The following is an 18,950-nucleotide window of genomic DNA, read 5'->3' on the forward strand; positions in this document are numbered from 1 at the left end:
AGGCCATGGTGAGGGCATTCTTGGAGTAGTCCTTGAATCTCTCCCTAAGTTTGGAAAAGGACTCATTAGGTTTTTGCTTAAACTAAAGGATATCACTTCTAAGCGTATTGGTCTTGTGAGTTAGGAAAAACTTCATGAGGAAGGCAACTATGAATTTCTCCCTTGTGATTATGGAATTTGTGGGTAACCCATATAACCACTTCTTAGCTTGGTCTTCAATGCAAATATGATGAACCTAAGCTTAACAGAAACATTAGAAAGTTGTTGGATATTAATTAGAACACATACCTCTTCAAATTCCCTTAGAAATAAGTATGCATCCTCAAAGGTCAGCCCATGAAAGTGGGGCAAAATAGTGATGTATTGAGATTTAAGCTCAAAATTATAGCCCTGAGCTTGTGGTAGAACTATGTAGGAAGGTTGGGTTGCTCTAGCAGGGTAGAACCATCTTTCAGAGATTTTGGTGGAGGATTCTGCTGTTGGTCTCCTAAATTGAAGGGTTTTAAAAAGAGCAAATGTATAGGTTCACTACTTATTGGATCTCTTCTTTCTAATCGATTCTTAGTATTACGTACCCACCTAACACCTATGCAATAGTAAACTACCCACAACTAGAGTAAGACAAGCACAAAAAATGAAAAGAAAAACTTTTTTTTAAATTATTTTTTTTGGCTTTTTCGGAGCTTACCGGCAAGGATCCAGGGTTGTTTAATTCAATTCCTGAGGTACTGCTACAGGGTGAAACCTGTCTTTATCATGCTATGAGGTTAGGTGACCTCCACCGATACAACTATTATTGTAAGTTGTTCTTCTCAGGAATTCAATAGAAGAAAAATAAAAACAAAAAAAAGCAAACAAAGCACTCTGATTTACCAAAAGAAAGCAAAAAATAATATGGAACTGTCTCCCTAGCAACGGTGCCAAAAACTTGTTTGAAATTTAAAAGTAACTGCAAACTTACGGATCAATGTAGCTAACGGGTTGAACACAAGGGTGTGAGGGTACCGGACGAAGATGGATGGGCTATACATCCTCATCCCCTCTCCTCTCTCTCTCTTTCTTCACCTTCATGGTGAGGGGGAGGGGTTCGAGTCGTTTGTGCTTCACTTGCGGGCCCCACAAGAGTTACGTGGAGCCCTATTTCGTAAGAGTGGAGCCCTATTTCGTAAGAGTGGAGCCCTATTTCGTAAGAGTGTTAAATTCATCATTTAAGATGGTGGTTTTGATGATGGTCCAACTAGGGGATCGAGATTATGCAAATGGGGTTTGGAGTCACCACCTAGGGTTATGGACTGAGGATTTAGGGGTGGGCCCAATTCCTGAGAAAAGGGCCCGAAATTTGATCTGGTCTAGAGATATGGGATAAGTGTTAGGTTATAGAGTTGGGAAGATGTTAAGCACCCAATCTACTCGGTTCAACTGGTCTTCTTGCTAGAATCTTGAGAACGAACATTTTCCACAATTATTACTATTCCACATGTATGGCTAAGTTATCACATATATATACATTAATTGAATTCAATCTACTATATACACTAAGATAAGGTCTGTTTAAAGTCTACATTATGATAAGTTGGTTGAGAAATTATACCTAAACTTAAGCCCTGTTTTGGGTCAAGAGGGGTGGGCCCCTGATTGGTACCGGCTCGGACTATCTTTTGTGTTCTCTCGACTCAGGGGAAGATGGTCTTGACCTCCAACTTCTTTTCCTGAGAGATGCTGATTGTGATGGTATCTGGACAGAGTTTCGACTAGGAACGGTCGCTTTTGGATTTGGATTCAGACAGAGCTTCAACTAGGGAAGGCTATTTCTGGATTTGGATTTAGACAGAGCTTCGGTTAAGGAAGTTTATTTTTGGGCTTGGGATGAGGTGGCACTCCAGCAGAGCTTCCGCTAGGGATATGCTAAGGGAGGGCTAGGTTGAGGTGGCACTTACAGAGCTTTCACTAGGAATGGCTATTTTTGGAAATAATTCGGGGACACTCGGATAGAGGTTCAGCTAGGAAAGGCTATTTTTAGGCTTGGGATGAGGTGGCACTTCACCAGAGCTTCCGTTGGGGATAGACTAAGGGAGGGCTAGGCTGAGGTGGCACTTCGATAAAGCTTCCGCTAGGAAAGGCTATTTCTGGAAATGTTCCAAGGACACTCGGACAGAGGTTCGGCTAGAAAAGGTTATTTCTGAAAAGAAACGAGCTGACCAAAAAATGGATTATAGAACTCCAAAGTCCCAAAGAATACTTTGAAGATCCAAACAGAGTTTCAAATCTTAGAAAAGATCTCTTCGTAGACCCAAAGAACCTCAAAAGGGGGGGTTTCTATCTCAAGAATGCTTAAGAACGCTCAAAAACATTCAAGAACACTCAAGGGAGGTGGCTCAAGAACATATTGGTTTGGCTAAAAACTAGATCTAACTAAGAATTTGGATTGAAGATCTTCAAGATCCCAAAGAACATTTCGAAGATCCGAATGAGTTTTCAGATCTTGACGAAGATCGCTCCAAAGATCAGAAGAAAATCAAGAGGGGGGAGGGGAGAAAAATTTCACTCTGAAAGGGGATTAAGGTGTCTACTGGTGTGTTTTTTTTCTAAGGGGGGTGTATTTATAGCTTTTTTCAACCAAATAGGAGAGGGGGAATCCCTTTATCCAGTGAACGAAAGGGGGCTCTTGCCTAAAGTGAAGAGATAGGATTTTTGTCCAATGGGTAAAGGGGGGGTTAAAGGCAAAAATGGGTGGGGAGGGCTTTTGTCCAGTGGGTAAAAGGGGGTTTTCAAAAAAAATGAGAGGAGAGAAATTTTAGCTGAAAAATGTGAATTTCAAAAAAGCAGGAGGAGAGAGAAAGTTTAGCCAAAAAAAGATGATTTTTGAAAAAGTGGGAGGAGAGGGAAAGTTTAACCGAAAAAAGCAGTTTTCAAAAAAGTGGGAGGAGAGAGAAATTTTGGAAAAGGTAGTTTTCAAAAATGCGGGAGGAGAGAGAAATTTTTACCAAAAAAGATAATTTTTAGAAAAGAGAGAGGAGAGAGAAAGTTTATAAAAGGTAATTTTCAAAAAATCAAGAGGAGAGAGAAATTTTTGTCAAAAAAGGTAATTTTTGAAGCAGGAGGAGAGAGAAATTTTTTCCAGAAAAGGTAGTTTTCAAAAAAGCGGGAGGAGAGAGAAAGTTTTGCCAAAAAAGGTAGTTTTCAAAAAAGTGAGAGGAGAGAGAAAGTTTTGCCAGAAAAGGTAGTTTTTGAAAAATTTAGAGGAGAGAGAAAGTTTTTTTGGGGGTGCGGGTGATGTCACGGCTGTACGAATGCATGGGTGTGCGGCCAATGTTCATGGTGTGCGGGCCATGTGCACGGTGTGTAGGCACAATGTGCATGGCGTGCGGCAGGGCCACGCACAGTGTGCGGCCAAGGATCATGCATAGGTCTATGGCCAGGCTGGGCTGGCTGGGCTTGGTTGGGCTGGCTGGCTGGCAAGCCAGTGTACTCGACATGCAAGAGAAAAAAAAATGATTTTCCAAGGAAAGTTGTGGGAGATCCGTCGGTCCGATTTTGGCATACCATATATCTTGGAAATCATATTTCCGAGCACTATCCATCTGTGTAGTCATCTTGACAGGATTCCTTCATATATAAAAAGCCAAAATTAGACTCCTTCCCTCCTGCGAAGGGATTTCTAGGGTTTCAGACCGAGGAGTGTTTCGGGTTATGTGGGTAGGTGGGGGATGAATTTTAGGGTGTTTGGGTCAGGTGAGGGATTTTTCTAGGTTTCCAACAGAATTGTCTGTGTGCAAGGCATATGTACGGGAAGGCGTGATTTTTTGGGGATGATTGCCAGAGATCCATCGGTCCGATTTTGGTGTATCATATATCATCGGAATCATGTTTTCAAGCACTATTTATCTACATGGTCATCTTGACCAGATTCCTTCATATATAAAAAGTCAAAATTAGACCTTTCTCTCTCCCATACGAGGATTTCCAGGGTTTTGGGTAGGGGAATGTTTCCATAGGCATCTCTATTGGTCGGAAGTCAGAAGTCACGTCCAAGATCCATATTTCATCATAGCCAAAGGAGGGTGACAAAATCGGGTGTCTACAGAATGCCCCTCTTTGGCCGAGGCCTGTGCCAATGGCTGAAGGGCAAAGAAATGAACAACCACATTTGTCACCCGGAGCATATAATACCATCATCTTGCTCAGTTATGACAAAGTTGAAAAAAAATGCAATAGATAATATCTCTAAAGTTTTAGGACTTACATGGGCTTCCAATTGGGGGAAAGGAATTCGCTGCTCTTCCAATCCTGTAAAAAGGTTAGTACTTTGATCTTGATTCTTCCTTAGCTGGGCTTTGCATGTGCCAGCTCAGGGAAATATGGTCTCTAGGCTGGGTATTTCGAGCCAATCTGGATTATCTAGGACTGATGGTTATAAGAAAGGAATTCGCTGCTCTTCCAATCTTGCAACAAGTGAAAAAAGGTTTGATGCTTGGTTCCTTAGCTGATCTTCACATGTGCCAATTCAAGGATTTGATCTATGAGATCGGGCCACTTGGGTCCAACTCAAAGAGAAAGGGCCTCCTGGGGCCAGGTTAACAACATTGGGCAACCTAGGGCTAGATAAAAGTGATTGGGCCACCTGGGGCCGAGTAAATGCAATTAGGCCACTTGGGACCTGGTAAATGAGATTGGGCCACTTGGGGCCGAGTAAATGCAATTAGGTCACTTGGGGCCGAGTCAATGAGATTGGGCCGCCTAGGACTGGGTCAATGAGATATGGCTACCTGGAGCTGAGTAAATGCAATTAGGCCACTTGGGGCCGAGTCAATGAGATTGGGTCGCCTAGGACTGAGTAAATGCAATTAGGCCACTTGGAGCCGAGTCAATGAGATTGGGCCGCCTGGGGCCAGGTCAATGAGACTGGGCCTCTGGGGCTAAGTAAATTATATCTTCTCTTGATTTTTCCTTGATTCTTGATTTTTGGTTTAGAATTTGATTCTTGATGTTGATTTAGAACTTTTTGATTCTTGATGCTTGATTTGGAATCTTAAATTTTTTTTTATATATAAAATGGGTCCCCTCCCTTGTTCATTCGTCATTCTAACTTTTCTGAGTGAAGTGAGTTCTTAGAACCCTCTGGTTTTTCTTAAAGTTTTTCCTCTTGTTCTTGGTGTTCTTCATTTTGCTTTTGGAGTTCTTGAAGATATTCATCTTGTTCTTGAGGTAGGAGCTATTTAGAGAATTTGATAATCTCGTAGGATTTTACGCAAATTGGGAAACTTTCTAGGGCTTTTTATAATTTTTGAAAGTTTCAATGGCTTTTTGCAATTTCTGAAATATATTACTGAAAGGAGGAAAAGGAAGACGCTGGGAGAGGTTCAGCTCAAGAGTTACAGCAAGTCTTTCCCACAACGATGAGGGCCGGGTCGATTGGTATTCCGAGCAAACCCTTCACAATAGCTGGAATCACATCTGCAACTCCATATGGGGTTCCTAGGTAAGTCTTCATATTTCATTCCTTATTTTGATCATCTTTTATTCTTATTTTGTATTGTTTTTGCTTTTCGCTGCTTCTTTTCTTTTATTATTTCCATTAGCATGAGGGGAAGGAACATCCTACCTAGTCATCCTATAGCCACCCAAACATGGTTCAATCCTGGCATAGGATGCTCCCACGCAGGGTGAAGGAGATGGTTGATGATACCTACTTGTGCCGGCTGGCCCTCCTAGAGACCCGAAAGTTTAATCCGGCATTAGTAGGGGCCCTAATGGAGCGGTGGTGGCCAAGTACTCACACTTTTCACCTTCCTATTGGCGAGATCACCATTACGCCTATATGCTTCTATGGCTTGACGGGCATTCCATTTCATGACCCATATAGAAGAAGAGATCAATATGCTTGAGGATTTTCTAGATTTTCTGATGATTTAATTATCAACTTTGATGTTGATTTTGATTCAGAATTTCAAGAGTGTATGGATGAGTTAGAAGATGTTAGTGAAACTTTCTTTTCTGAAGTCTTAAGTCTTCACACAACTATGGAGCCCTTAGGATCCCTTTCCAATTTCATTCCCAAACCTTCCATAGTTGAGCCCCCTAAGCTAGATCTTAAGGAGTTGCCATATAATTTGAAGTACGCTTTCGTAGGGCCTGACTAGACTCTTCCTATGATAATTTCTTCAAATTTGACTTGTAGCTAGAAAGAGGAGTTACTTAAAGTGTTAAAAGACAATAAGGAAGCCCTAGGTTGGACCATGGCTGATATCAAGGGTATAAGCTCTTCTATTATGTAATATCATATACATCTAATGGAGGATTCCAAACCATCCACGGAATCTCAAAAAAGAGCTAACCCTGTGATGATGGAAGCCATTAAGAAAGAGATCCTAAAATGCTTGGATCATAGAATAATTTATCCTATTTCTGATAGCCAATGGGTAAGCCCAGCTCATGTAGTGCCCAAGAAGTCTGGTGTTACTGTAGTTTGTAATGCCAATAACGAACTGATTCCAATCTGTGTTCAATTAGGGTGGAGAGTGTGCATAGACTACATGAAATTTAATGTGGCAACCTAGAAGGACCACTTCCTATTACCATTCATTGACCAGATATTAGAGAGGTTAGCTGGATATGAATATTATTGTTTTCTTGATGGATATTCTGGCTATAACCAGATCCCAATTGCTTTAGAGGACCAACATAAGACCACTTTTACATACCCATATGGAACATTTGCTTATAGACGTATGCCCTTTGGGCTTTGTAATATACTTGCTACGTTCCAATGATACATGATGAGCATCTTTTCTAACATGGTCGAAAAATTCTTAGAAGTATTTATGGATGACTTTTTAATTTATGGGAATTCCTATTTTGAGTGTCATCATCATCTTTCACTAGTTTTACAAAAGTGTATATCTAAGAATTTGATTTTGGATTGGGAGAAATGCCATTTTATGGTTAAATCTGGTATTATTTTGGGCCATATAATATTCAATAAGGGAATTAAGGTAGATAGAGCCAAAGTGGATTTAATTGATAATTTACCACCTCCTTAATCTGTTAAAGACATCCGATCTTTTCTAGGGCATGCTAGCTTCCACAGAAGGTTTATTAAGAACTTTAGTCAGTTAGCCCGACCTCTCACTTCACTACTTGCCAATGATCAAACTTTTTAGTTTTCTAAAAGTGCCTAGAATCCTTCAAGCAACTTAAGAAGGAGTTGATCAATGCACCCATTGTTCAACCACCTGTTTGGACTGAACTTTTTAAACTGATATGTGATGCTTCAGATTTTATCGTAGGAGCAATTTTAGGTCAAAGGATTAATAAGATGCCCATTGTAATTTACTATGCTAGTAGGACCCTAAATGATGAACAACTCAACTATATAACCACTGAAAAAAAAAAATTTAGCAGTTGTGTTTGCATTAGAAAAATTTCGGTCTTACTTAGTTGGTTCACATGTGGTGGTATATACTGATCATTCTGCTCTTAGATACCTAGTTCAGAAGAAGGATGCCAAAGACCAACTTATTAGGTGGGTTTTACTTTTGTAAGAGTTTGCTTTAGAAATTAGGGATAAGAAAGGCATTGAAAACCTTGTTGCAGACCATTTATCTCGCCTTCCCAATTCCTTGACTATTGATTCTCTAGTCAATGAGAACTTTTCAGATGAACAGTTACTTGTATTGTCCAGTGAACTATGGTTTGCTGATATTATCAACTTTTTAGTTTCAGGTGTGACTCTGGATCATTGGTACACTCAAGATAGGTATCGATTCCTTTTCCAAGTTAAGTATTTCTTTTACGATGACCCTTATCTTTTTAAAGTTTGCCTTGACCAAATTATTAGACGTTGTGTGTCTGATCATGAGCAACACTCACTCTTATCTTTTTCTCATGATCATGCATGGGGTGGACACTTTGAACCTAAGAAGACTGCCACAAAGGTTCTCCAATGCAGATTTTATTGGCCCACTCTTTTTAGAGATGCTTTTGATTTTTGCAAGGCTTATCCTGCCTGCCAATCGTTTGGTTGTATCAATCATAGTTAGCAAATTTGGATTCAGGAATTATTCGGGCGGAGAATTATTCGAAATAATTCAATTGGTTAATTTAAGGATTCGGTCAGAAAAAGGTCAAAAAAGTGGACAAAATAAAAATCGAAGTCAAGAATTATTTAATTAAAAAAATAAAAGTCGGGCAAAAAATTCGGATATTATTTTTATAGTTTATTGTATATTTTTTATTTATCAAGTTATTAACTTGATTTGTATACTTAGAGCAAATTACTTTATACAATAAAGTAAAAAACTATGAAAAAATTGTCATTGAGCGATGGAAGCAATGGTTATTGTAATCCAATTTCTACTCATGAAATAGATTAGGCCCCAAAACAGTGAAAGCAAGATTACAACTACAATAAAATAAATAAATAAATTGACCACAAATAATTTTCACTGTCCTTTTGCTTGGGTTCACAAGACCCATATTGCACTAAGACACACTAATTTTTCAAAATTAAAGCAACAATATAAAATAAGATTGATTGATACGGTGATATGAATCTGTCCTGGTCCCCCGGAACCTTAAATTATCCATCAAGGCTTGATATCTCCCCTATCTTAGGATGAACTGATGAAGTTATGAGAAAAAAATGAAACAAAGAGTAGATTCGTACTATTTTTACAGAAGAATTAGGTGGAGAAAAAAGATGGGAAGAAAGAGGCAGAAATTTGGGGGAGAAGAAGATGAAAAAAAAAAAAAAAACTATTTCGGTGGTGGGTATCGTGGGTTTCATATATGACGTTTTGTTTGTTTGTTTGTTTGTTTGTTTTTTTTTAATACTGTTTAAGTGGACCAAATAATTCGGTTTAATTCGGTTCGGCCCGAATTATTCGCATTTTAAATTCAAATTAGTAAAAAGCGCATTTTTTATCGAATTTTATTTTTAATTCGGATTCGGTCAGAATTTTTTATTTAATTCAAAAAAATTCTGTTTGGCCGAATAATTCTGAATTATTCAGTCGAATTGTTAACTAAGGTATCAATAAGAGAAACATGATGCCCCTCAACCCTATTTTGGTAGTTAAGATCTTTGATGTGTGGGGCATCAATTTCATAGGACCATTCCCTAATTCCTTTGGGAATTTGTACATACTTTTGGCCATTGATTATATTTCTAAATAGATAAAGGCCATACCTTGTAAATCTAATGACCACAAAGTGGTGGTCAAGATTCTCAAAGAAAATATATTTTCTCGCTTTGGTACACCATGTGCTATAATTAGTGATAGGGGTACTCGTTTTTATAATTGAATTTTTGAGGCCTTAATGAAAAAGTATGGGATCACCCATAAGTTATCTATCCCTTATCACCCCCAAACTAGTGGCCAAGTGGAGGTGTCTAATAGGAAGATCAAACAAATCTTGGAGAAAATTGTTAATCCCAATCATAAGGATTGGTCCCTTAGGCTTATTGATGCCTTGTGGGCCCATCAGATTGCATTCAAGACCGACCTTAGTCAGTCTCCCTACAGTCTGGTGTATGGGAATGCATGTCACTTACTAGTTGAGTTGGAGCATAAGGCCTTTTGGGCCATTAAGAAGCTTAAATTTGATTTGTCTAATGCTGGTATTCATCATAGGCTCCAACTATCTGAGTTGGAAGAACTTAGGAATGATGCCTATGAAAGTTTTAGGATTTACAAGGGAAAGACCAAAACTTTCTATGATAAGTACATTCTGCACAAATCTTTTATAATTGGTGATAAGGTCTAATTGTATAACTCTCGATTGCATCTTTTCCTTGGTAAGCTTAAATCCTGATGGGATGACCCATTTATTGTCCATAATATATATCCCTATGGGGCTGTGGGGATCTAAATCCAAGAACAGGGGTAATTTCAAAGGTTAATGGTCAGCGTTTGAAACCATTCCTCGAGTTTCCTACTACTAGTAGTGAAGAGGTCATGGATTTTCATGAACCTCTTTACACTGATGACTAACTTTTAATCAGGTATGACCCCCTTGCATTGTCTTCGCTTTTAATTCTTTCCATGCATTGAGGACATTGCATGACTTAAGTGTGGGGGAGGGAAACTAGTTTTTTTTTTTATTTTTTTCACTTTGTTTTATTTGACTTTCTTTTTGTTTTTGAGCTTACTAAGGATGAAGTTCTACTTTGGCTTTTGGCTAATGATCATATCATTTGGTTGTTTGATGTATGAAAATAAAATTTTTGATTAAGGTATCCATTTTGAACATATAAAAACCCTATTGAGAAGAAAGAAACAAGCTTATGTCTTGAGATGAAACTTTCTTTTGACATATAAAAACCCTATTTTATGGTGTCGAACCATATGTAAGTCTTTGGTTTCCTTGTACTCTTAATTTGGAGTTGAGACCTTCTTTTTAATTTGGCATGAGTTAACAAATACACAATTTTAAATGAAGTGTGGAAAATGATATAAATGAAAAGTAAAAGTTGATTTCCTTAGAACTAGACAGGGCATTGTGCCTCAGGAAGTGTGGTGTCTTGATCAAAACTCTTAGGGAAGAAATTTCTGAAAGAACTCTAGCATCACTGTCTATGTGGGCATATGTAAAAATGCTAAGCTACATAGTAACTTGGGTGTCTGGTGTTTGCTCCACCATGTCATTTAGGCCAACAGTAATGGAGGAGGATAGAGTTTTATTGAAGAAAAAAAAAAAAGAGAAAGAAAACCACACAGCAGGAAAGTATGTGTAAATGTCATTAATGCCTTGGTAACATGTTCGGTCAAAAACACTCCAACGCCTTAGTCTTTGGTTCCCCATTACTTCACAAGTGGCCTTCGCTTAAGATAAGGATGTTTTAAAAAAGACAATGTGAGTTCCAAATTAAAGAAATATGTTTGTGCCTGAAATTGATATGGGGTAATAAAAATTCAAGTGTGGGGGTCCCTAGATCAAGAGTAAGAGAAATTAGCTTTGCTTTGGATCGGTATGGCCCTTACCTTTAACCAAGGTAGGGATTTATTTATTCTGAATTTTGGGTGTATATTCACTGCAAACATCTACGAGACAGAACTCATCCACTAGGGGTGACCTAGGGGTTTAAAGGCTTGTTGCACATGCTAAGTGCAACCATGATTCCTACGAAAGTGAGTTAGATTTTTTGTTTTTATTATTTTTCTTTTTGTTTTACTCGAGGACTAGCAAAGTCTAAGTGTAGTGGAATTCTGATGAGCACATTTATGTGTGAAATCTAGGGTATTAAAACATACATTTTACATATTTAGAATGGAGCTACCTTGGGTTTTACTCTTTTTGAAGATCTTATATTTTCAAGGCCTTAAGGACTATCAAGCATTGTATCTCCAATTTTACACATAAAGAGGTCCTATTTCTTTTCATGGTTGTGAAGAGGATGAAGTTTTGAGAAAAATGGATGTGTTCAATTAAAAGTACACATCCGTTTGGTCACTCGTACAAATGATTAACCTTTTCGGGCCAAAAAAAGAATAATGGATCAGAACTGAACCGAGATGCAGAACCATCCCGTCTGCATTTGTCCCAGGGGTATAAGAAATATTTCAAATACCAACAAGGATCGATGGACCACACCATTAATTGATTGAATATTTGTTTGTAGTAACAACAACTACCTAGTGTAGTTGGTTTTTAAAAATCCCTTGCGTAATAGGAGGTCTCAAGTTCGAACCTTGGCTCACCACAAAATCGTCCAAGGAGATCCACCCTTGGAGGTCATCCTCTCTCTCCTATTCCTTATAAAAGGGAGTCCACAAAATCCTAAAGGGTGGTCCCTCTCTTTCTCTCTACTTCTCTTCTTAGGTTTTTTTTAGTTGCTCTTTCTCTCTTTCTCTAGCTCTAGTTCTAGGTTTTTGCTTTAAATACTTTGTAAGTTCCTTTTATTCAATTAATGCAGGCACTTTTGTTTTTGATTCAGTCTCTTATTTTTATTGTTTAAGCAATTGAAGTTGTAATTTTCAAGTTCTAGTCCTGGGCTTAGTTCTAGGTGACAAGAACAAGCTATGGAGCATGTCTTTCAAGTTTAATTTTTCTCTCCAGATTTATTTTCTCTAGTACTAGAAATTTCAGATTTGGTTTATTTCAGATCTAATTCTTAGTACTGGTCGTATCTCAAATCGATCAAGTTTTCAGTTCAAGGATTGAAGTTCAAGTAAGTAGGCTCCTTCAGTAGTCTTCTCATCCCCCTCTCATTCCCTTTTCTTGCTGCCCCTTCATTCTTAAAGTAGGATATAAATATCGGTTTTTATTTTGATGCTTTTCCTTTCCTCCAAGGTCTTTGGGTAGATGTATGTGTTAGCTTCGTCCCTCTCTAGCTATGGAACCATCCTTTTATTTTGATTATTTACTTTTCAATCCTTTTCCTAAAGCCAAGTAGAAAATCCCTTGTAAGAGTACTCTCTGGTCAAGTAGGGAAGCTCATATTGTTTATGGTGTATCCCTTGGGCTAAATAGAGATGCCTACTTGTGTGCCTCTCTCTAGCTTTTTCCCCTTTTATTTTATTTTACTTTTTAGCACTTTTTATTTTAGCACTTCTATTTTCATTTATTTTCTTTTTAATTGCATAGTTTGAGTATTTAAATTCCTAGATGTGAATAGTTAGGTCGCTTTTAGATGCACTTGTGTTAGGTCGGTAGTTAGAATTAGATCACCATAATGAATCTATGTATTTTCGCATTACTAGAAGAAGCCTAAAATAAAGTGGTTGCTCCCCTTGTGTTCGACCCGTTAGCAACATTGATCTGTACGCTTGCGGTTACTTTTAAATTTCAAATAGAATTCTTAAGTTCAAGGGAAGGTTGTGCATGCCCAGTGATGGTGACTTAAGAGATATTGTTTTGAAGGAGGCACACAACTCTCCATACTCCATTCACCCTGGCAACACTAAAATGTATACAGACCTAAAGGGTTCCTATTGGTGGAAAGGAATGAAGAATGATGTGGCCACCAATGTGTCTAGGTGCCTCACATACCAGTAGGTCAAGGCTGAAAGACAAAGGCCCTATGGTATACTACAATCATTGCCTATTCCGGAGTGGAAATGGGAAAATATTACAATGGACTTTGTCACAGGTTTACCCTGCACCAGTAAGGGTATGGATGCCATTTGGGTAGTTGTGGACCACTTGACCAAGGCAGCTCAGTTCATCCCAATTAAGGTCACTTTCTCCATGGACAAGTTGGCCAAGCTGTATATTGCTAGATTCACTTCCAAGTTCTGGACATGTGTGCAAAAAGCTATGGGCGCACAACTGAATTTCAGCATGGCATTCCACCCATAGATGGATGGATAGTCAGAGAGGACTATACAAACCTTGGAGGATCTGCTTCGTGCCTGTGCTTTGGATATGACTTATAGTTGGGATGAGAACATTTCACTTATTAAGTTATCCTACAACAACATCTATCAGGCCACAATTGGTATGGCTCCCTTTGAAGCACATTATAGTAGAAAATGCTAAACTTCTCTTTATTGGGACGAAGTTGGTGAATGACATATCCTAGGTCCAAACTTGATACATGCCACTAGTGAGAAAGTGGGTGTGATCAAAGAGAGAATTAAGGCGACTTAGTCCAGGCAGAAGAGCTATGTGGCTGTCTGAAGGAAGCATTTGGAATTTGGCATGGGGGACAAAGTGTTCTTACGTATCTCCCCAGTGAAAGGAGTGATGCGGTTCGGCAAGAAGAAAAAGTTGAGTCCCAAGTATATATGACCATATGATGTCTTGGAACGGATCAGACTCGTGGCATACAGGACAGCTCTACCACTAGAGTAAGAGGGCACACATGATGTCTTCCATATATCCATGCTGATGAAGTATATACCATATCCAACTCATGTACTCACTTATATACCCCGTGAGTTAGACGAGGATTTTTCCTACTGTAGGCACCCAATTTTGTCACCATCCCTCGACTATGATGACTTACGGATCTTGGACGTGATCTTTCACTTCCAATTGACGGAGATGACAACTGACTGATGTAACTATTCCCAGAAGGATTCTATACTCATTTAAAATTCCCAACAAACCCATGTGAGAGAAAAGAAGGGTCCAATTATGACATTTTATATACGAAGGAGTCCAATCAAAGTGACCACACAGATGCATAATACTCAGAATTAAAATTCCAATGATATATGGTACATCAAAATCGGACTATCGGATCTCCCGTAATCATTCCTGAAAATCGCACTTCAAGTGCCCAAACCCCGCCCATATGAGCACCCATGTCTTGCATTAAGTACCAAAACCCCACCCATGTGAGCACCCATGCCTTTCCTTAAGTGCCCAAACCCCACACATACGAGTCCCCATGCTTTGCCTTGAGTGCCCATACCCCGCCCATGCAAGCCCCACGTGCACACAGTTAAGCCCCGCGTGCACTCAACCAAACCCCACGTGCACCCAATCAAGCCCCATGTGCACACGACCAAGCCCCATATGTACCCAACCAAGCCCTGCATGCACCCACCCAAGCCCTGCACATACCTGACCAAGCCCCGTGCATACCAGACCGAGTTCCACCACCCATGTTTGAGTTCCCACACCCATGCCGAAGCCCCAGCACCACTGCCAGAGCCCCAGCACCACTGCTAGAGCTCCAGCGCCCCTGTTGGAGCTCCAGCACCCCTACTGGACCTCCAATACCTTTACTGAAGCTCCCACACCCCTGTTGAAACCTCCACTGCTCCTCTCGAAGATTAGAATCCCTCTTCCAGCGACTAAATTGGAGAAGGAATTCCCTCTTCACCCCATGTGTACCCTACACTGCCCCGCTAGTGTACCCTACACCACTTCCTCCCATTGGTCTAAAAAGGAATCTTTTTACATGATTGGTCCAAAAAAATTATCTTTCACCCCATTGGCTATAGAAAATTACCCTCCACCCTATTGGTCCAAAATTTCTTACTTTCACCCTATTGGTTTAGAAAAATTACTTACTTTTTACTACCATCGGTTAATAAATTTTCTCTCTCCTCCCTATTGTTCCAAAAATTATATGAATATTGCCCTCTGGATTTTACACACCAACAATACCACCACATTCCAAGTCTCTCAGTGAGCAATCCATAGTAGAGAAGCTCTGCCCTCTCTCCTCCCCTTTCCCTCTTTGAGGTTTTCTAAGTTTTCGAAGAGATCTTCGGATCTTTGAAGTGTTCTTCGAGCCTTTGAGACTCTTCAATCCTTTGCCTTCTTTAAGTAAGACTTTTAGGAAAAGTTTCCTCCTAGACCTCCCTTAGCCTATTCCCAATGGAAGCTCTATCTGAGTGCCACCTCAGCCTAGCCCTCCCATAGCCTATCCCTAGCAGAAGCTCTATCCGAGTGCCACCTTAGCCTAGCCCTCCCATAGTCTATCCCTAACTGAAGCTCTGTTAGAGTGCCACCTTAGCCTAAGTTGAAAAAAAGCCTTGCCTATCTAAAGCTCTGTCCGAATTCAAATCCAGAAACAACCTTCCCTAGCCAAAGCTCTGTCCAAACCCAAATCTGAAAGTAACCGCTCCTAATCAGAACTTTGTCCCAATATTATCACAATCAGCATCTCTCAAGAAAGGAAGTTGGAGGTCAAGACTATCTTCCCCTGAGCTAGGAGAATCCATAAAAAGTTTGTACCAGCATCAATCAGGGGGTCCACCCCTTTTGACCCAAAACAGGGGTCAAGCTCATGTATAATTTCTCATCAGAATTAGCACAATGTAGACTTTATATAGACATTATTTTAGTATAGTTATTTAAATTCAGTCAATGTATATATGTGTGATAACTTAGTTATGCATGCAGAATAGGAATAATCATGAAAAATATTCATTCTTAAGTGTTTAGTAGGAAGACCGGTTGAACCGGGTAGATTGGGTGCCTAACATCTTCCTAATTATATAACTTGACACTTAACCTAAATTTATGGACCAGACTAACTTTTGGGCCCTTTTCTCAGGAATTGGGCCCACCCCCTAGTCCTAGGCCCATAAGCCTAGGTGGCGACTCCAAACCCTTTTGCATGATCCCGATCCCCATATTGGACCATCATCAAACCCCCATCTCGAATGATAAATTTTTCTTACGAAATAGGCCTCCACGTATCTCCGAGTGGCAATACTGTGGTGCAGGGCCTACAGGGTAAGCACTCACGACATACCCCTCCCTCATGAAAGAGAAAGAGAGGAGAGAGGATGGAATGAATGCAAGTCCTTCCCCCCCCCCAAAAGGGAGAAGAGAGATCTCATCTCTGGCCGCTACCCTCACAGTGGCGACTCCACTGGAGATTAATGTCAAGCTTCTAACACTAGATGCTACCGTTAAATGCAAGAATATTTTCCACCACCATATTTGTTTGAAAACAAGTTTGGCTAACCCCATGTTTGTAATTGTATTCGCTAACCACCTTATACATTGTGCTCGAAGTGAAATCATTTGGGAGGGACACCCTATCACGCCCGCACCCTCGGGGAGGTCAGTGCATGTTATGGAGAGTACTCTGAGAGAAAATTGTGGCTGCTTCCAGTACAAAGGTGTGGGGTACTGTTAAGCGGTGAGGAAATTCATAATTGTGCAGGCATCCTCAGGAAGGTCTGTGCACTTTATGACATTCTGAGATTGAATAATGATATTCTTACATTATACTATTGCACATAATCACTTATGGTTCCACCACCCCATGGGCAGTTGCTTAAGCTCGTGTATAGTCACGAGTAATGGCAAGAAAGTGACCATCTTGATCTCGTACCCATAGGTATATCAAAAGGATCATGTACCTTGCGCATATAGACCCTATCAATGAAGCCTTGTCTGTCCTATTGCATCCACTGCATGCTCGCATCATGTAGGAAATAGATGGAGAACACTGGGAACACCACAAGTTGATCTATAGAATTTGTTTGCGGCCTTGAAAGGGAATTTTTCTATGATACATTCTAGTCATAAAGAAATGCTCTCCTAAGTGGGTTTTGGATAAAAGTTGTCCTTCCTCCTTAGAAATGAAATATGGATGATTTGGCATATACGATCTGGGCTAATTTCTGTCAAATTCTCATGAAATGCTGAATTATCTAAAAGACCTGAGGAAACTAGGAGGAAGGTCACCTAGTCACCTAGTGGGGTAAGATTTAAGGAAAGCATGACTTTATTGGCAAACAATGTCTTAACAGGAGTATTCTGGTCAAGCCATTTGTGTGTATCTCCTGCTTATGACATTGAGTGGACTAGGGGCATCGACCCCTACCCACTCCCTATCATCAAGCAAACTAACTTTGTATGGATCATTGGTTGTTAATCTAGTGAATGAGTGAATAAGGGGTTGGGAATTCAGGAATCCTAAAATAAATCATTTTTGGTTTAGGCACAATTCCACACCTTAAGTATTCTCCGCGGTCCATGTGGACACATCAGGGTAGTCAGTTGACTCGCTTAAGTCCTGTGTCACCCCCGTCGTCTCTCCGAGATTGTCTACCGTCAAGTGATTATAGCCCAGTTCACATGGATCCCAATGACCTTGAATCACCTGAGCAAGCCTGGGTCCACCTCGTAGAGACCTTGCAGACAGAAATGGCCGAGGTCAAGAGAGGAATAGCTAAAAAATTACATGCACTTTAAAACCCTCCCAGAGCCGAACCAGCACAAGCCATAGGAGAGTTGGATCAGAATGGACCTATCTGTCATCGTGGGAATTCTTCCTGAGTTGACTCAGGAGAACCAGAGCAAGTCAGGGCAATTGGTCAGAGAGGAGCTTCACCTACCTGTCCATATGGTCAACGAGGGGTCTATTCTAGGGTCCCTCCTCCCAGGGTAGTGATTGAAAATGAGGAAGACGATTTTGCCACATATGTCCGAATGGAGTCTTTAGAGACGGAGAAGGAAAGGAAACTCAGAGAGCAATTAGAGAAGTTAGAGAATATGATTCAAGCGGAAAAAAGCTCAGAAATCCAAGTAGTGGATTTTGATGAAATGAGTTTCTTTTCTGAGGTAAGGATTCCTGAGAAATTCAAATGGCAGACTAATAGGTTTGACGGATCAGGGGACCCTAAGTCTCATCTCAAAGTCTTCCTTAGCATCGCCAAGTCATAGCAACTTTCAGACAACCAGATGGGGCAAGCCTTCATGTTAACCCTATCAGAACCAGCGCTAAGGTGGCTCACCCAATTGGAGTCATCCCAAATTCAAAATTGGGCGACAATGGTGAAAGCCTTCACTAAGAAATATTCATACAACACTGAAGTGGATGTGAAGCAATGAGAACTTGAGACATTAAGGCAACAACCTAGAGAAGGATTCACCGCCTTCTTGATGAGGTTTAGGGATAAGGCCACCAAGATGGCAAATCGGCCTTCAGAAGCAGAGCAAGTGGAGATGTTGATTGAGAACTTATCAAAGCCTTATTATGATGTCCTCTACTACCAACATCTATAGACTTTTGATGCCCTAATAGCCACCGGCACACGTGTGGAAAACAGAATTCTAAGAGAGGCCTAGCATCAAGGATCCTCCTAAGAGGCAGGCAAGAACACTAGAGTTGGATGGGGAAAGAGTCCCAAAACCAATATGGTAGGTGCGGTCCAACAATTAGTCTCACCCGTCACCTCTTCATCACCATTTGTGATATAAACAGATGCATCCTCCCAGAGGGCTCCTAGTCTAAGAAGGTAGTTTTTTGAGTTGGGAATGCCAGTGACAGTAGTGTATGAAAAGCTAAAGAAACAGGGATTGCTAGGGATAGTGGCTACAAGAGTAATTAGCAACCCTCCTCCAGCTTGGTATAGGGACCATGAATATTGTGCTTACCACACTCAGAAGGGGCACAACACTAAAAGATGCATAGATCTCCTACATGCGATCCAGGATTTGGTAGATAATAAGACCATTGAAGTCAAAAATTAAGCAACCTCTCAATGTCAACACCAATCCACTCCCTGATCATGCTAAAAATCTAGATGAAG

General features: G+C 40.2%; 1 non-coding gene across 1 annotated transcript; it reads left to right on the plus strand.

The window, feature by feature from the left end:
- Positions 1–106, plus strand: LOC122060340. The gene has a single exon (XR_006134359.1). It is a non-coding gene; the product is annotated as a small nucleolar RNA R71 (small nucleolar RNA).
- Positions 107–18,950: the final 18,844 nt, after the last annotated feature.

The sequence above is a fragment of the Macadamia integrifolia genome, chromosome 13, assembly GCF_013358625.1.
Source record: "Macadamia integrifolia cultivar HAES 741 chromosome 13, SCU_Mint_v3, whole genome shotgun sequence".
NCBI classification, from domain to species: Eukaryota; Viridiplantae; Streptophyta; class Magnoliopsida; order Proteales; family Proteaceae; genus Macadamia; species Macadamia integrifolia.